The following is a 3,615-nucleotide window of genomic DNA, read 5'->3' on the forward strand; positions in this document are numbered from 1 at the left end:
TGGGCTATTTTTCCCTGTTGGAGCCTTTAGGCTTATAGCATCTTGCTTTTCCAACTAGGGTTGTTGCTTAGCTAATAATAATAATAATAATAATAATAATAATAATAATTTATTTCCTTATTTCCTTTCCTCACTGGGCTATTTTTCCCTGTTGGAGCCTTTAGGCTTATACCATCTTGCTTTTCCAACTAGGGTTGTTGCTTAGCTAATAATAATAATAATAATAATAATAATAATAATAATTTATTTCCTTATTTCCTTTCCTCACTGGGCTATTTTTCCCTGTTGGAGCCTTTAGGCTTATACCATCTTGCTTTTCCAACTAGGGTTGTTGCTTAGCTAATAATAATAATAATAATAATAATAATAATAATAATAATAATTTATTTCCTTATTTCCTTTCCTCACTGGGCTATTTTTCCCTGTTGGAGCCTTTAGGCTTATAGCATCTTGCTTTTCCAACTAGGGTTGTTGCTTAGCTAATAATAATAATAATAATAATAATAATAATAATAATTTATTTCCTTATTTCCTTTCCTCACTGGGCTATTTTTCCCCTGTTGGAGCCTTTAGGCTTATACCATCTTGCTTTTCCAACTAGGGTTGTTGCTTAGCTAATAATAATAATAATAATAATAATAATAATAATAATAATTTATTTCCTTATTTCCTTTCCTCACTGGGCTATTTTTCCCTGTTGGAGCCTTTAGGCTTATACCATCTTGCTTTTCCAACTAGGGTTGTTGCTTAGCTAATAATAATAATAATAATAATAATAATAATAATAATTTAGGAAGACACGTCCACTACCTTAGTGATTATTAACATTAACTTTGTTTTTATTCATATAATTCTAACACTGCTCAGTTATTTTCTTCCATTATTTTTTTCTTCTAATTTGAATAAACTAAGCCATTTATTTATAAAAATATCCATTTTTTTTTCAAAAATCGCCATTTCAAATTTTACTCATGCATCCAATTATTTTAATTTTATTCAGCTATTGAAAATTTGATAAAGTATCATAAACGACTTTTGATTAGATAAGATGGAGTAAGATTAGCATTGTGCTAGTAAATAGTTCTTACCAAAAGTCTGCTAGTAGAAAATAAAAGACCTATTAGAACAATGAACATCTAAGAACACCATTAGTCTCATTGTATAGTTTCTTTCAGCAGTTTTCCAATGTTTCTTTCCCAAATATAATTTCAGTCATTTTCTCCTTATTTTACTTTAAAATAAACTTTCTCATTTTATTTTCTTCATTGCATTCAATCAGAAATTATTGTTTAAATGATCATCGGCCTATTCCAGTCACTTTCACCTCATTTCTGTTTCGTCTTTTTGATCAATTGTCTGCTTTAAACAGTTTCATCATTATATTTCTTTATTTAATATTCTTTTAATCCTTTCAGTAAGTGAGAGGGAAGCCTGTTTTTATTTATATTTTTTAATTTGTTTAAAGCTTTTTCATAGTGATATTTTACACAAGGGTGACTTGCATCGATGCTCTCTCAAAGGATGTATCCGATTCGGTTTATCGGTCGTTCACTAATCATGACTGGGCAAGATACGGCGGTTACTACAAAGGAGAGAGAGAGAGAGAGAGAGAGAGAGAGAGAGAGAGAGAGAGAGAGAGAGAGAGAGAGAGTGTGTTACAAGGATTTCGGATGTCTCAAAGACTTATAGTCCATCAGCGGAGACTCCATTTGCTCTTTGGTAGAGCGATTTACTTTTAAGCATTTAGATTTCTTATGATCTTGTCTAACTTATTCTTAGAGAGAGAGAGAGAGAGAGAGAGAGAGAGAGAGAGAGAGAGAGAGAGAGAGAGAGAGAGAGAGAGAATTTTCCATAGACTCATTGCAATTTCGAATGTCTGACCACATGCTAAACTACAACCCTAGTAGGAAAAGCAGAATGCTATAAACCCTGTTAGGGCTCCAACAGGAAAAATAGTCCAGTGAGGAAAGGAAATATTGTTTATAGAAGTGTGTCTGAGTGTGCCCCCAAGCTAGAGAACTCTAAACCACGACAGTGGAATACCATGGCACAGAGGCTATGGCAGAAGCTTAATTTGTTAACATATACCAAAAACTGACAAAGGCTATTTCCTTCAGACGAACTGAATCGAAGTTTTCTAATGGAAAAATTCTGAAATTTAGGTCAAGATTTCAAACTTTATGATAGTTCTCGTGCCCGGTACTGATGCTAGAGATTGTTGCTACAAATTTTGTTAGGCCTATGCGTGTTTGCATAAACATAGACCTATATTTTCATTTTACTCTTGGCCAAGTCCATGATTAGAATATAAGAGGGGTAATCGTTAACTTCTCTCTGTCGCAAATGCATGAATGATATATATATATATATATATATATATATATATATATATATATGTGTGTGTGTGTGTGTGTGTGTGTGATGAAGTATTAGTTGATGAATGGAGAAGTATTGAATTAAAAGCTCTAGGTACAGACGATTGGCGAAATCTAACAGAGGCCCTTTGCGTCAATAGGCGTAGGAGATGAATAATATATATATTATATATATATAATATATATATATATATATATATATATATATATATATATATTATATATATATATGAATGTGTCTATACATAAACACATACAATACTAGGCCTACTTGTCCACCTGAAATTGAAGCACCCAAAACACAGTAGGATTCTGACATGATTAATATTTGACATTTTTTCAAAGTCCTTCAACAACTGTTTAGGACTTCGATTTTAGAAGGGAAATGAAAGCTTTCACTCCTAATAAAAGACTTAGAACCTGTTTCTGTTGAATGTAGGACGTGATTGATAGGCCTATCACACAAATGAAAAAGTTTTTTTTTTTTCTGGGATGGGCCTAAGTGAAAGACTTTTATTGATGATATTTAGTAATAGTTTTAGGTATGATTATTATTATTATTATTATTATTATTAGTAGTAGTAGTAGTAGTAGTAGTAGTAGTAGTATTTTTGTTTCATATAGCATTGTGTAATTTGTCATGCAGCAATTTTTGTCTTAATTGGCTATTTTTATGTGCCATTTGGCCATTTTCATGTGCCATGTGGCATTTTTGTTTCATCTAACAATTTTTCATGTGCCATAAGGCCATATTTCATGTGTCATATGTAAACATTTTTCAAGTGTCATCTAGCAATATGTAATGTGTTATTTGGCCATTTTTTTGTGTGCCATATGGAAATATTTCATGTGTCATCTAGCGATATGTAATGTGCCATAAGACCATTTTTCATGTGCCATAAGGCAATTTTTCATGTGCCACCTGGCAATTTTTCATGTGCCATAAGGCAATTTTTCATGTGCCACCTGGCAATTTTTCATGTGCCATAACGCTTTTTTTCATGTGCCATAAGGCTTTTTTTCATGTGCCATAAGGCCTTTTTTCATGTGCCACCTGGCCATTTGTCGTGTGCCACACCTGGCCAATTTTCATGTGCCACCTGGCCAATTTTCATGTGCCACCTGGCCATTTTTCACGTGCCATACTGCCATTTTTCATGTGTCATAGTGCCATTTATCATGTGTCATAGTGCCATTTTTCATGTGCCATAAGGCCATTTTTCATGTGCCACCTGGCCAT

Source organism: Palaemon carinicauda, chromosome 16 (assembly GCF_036898095.1).
Source record: "Palaemon carinicauda isolate YSFRI2023 chromosome 16, ASM3689809v2, whole genome shotgun sequence".
Lineage (NCBI taxonomy): Eukaryota > Metazoa > Arthropoda > Malacostraca > Decapoda > Palaemonidae > Palaemon > Palaemon carinicauda.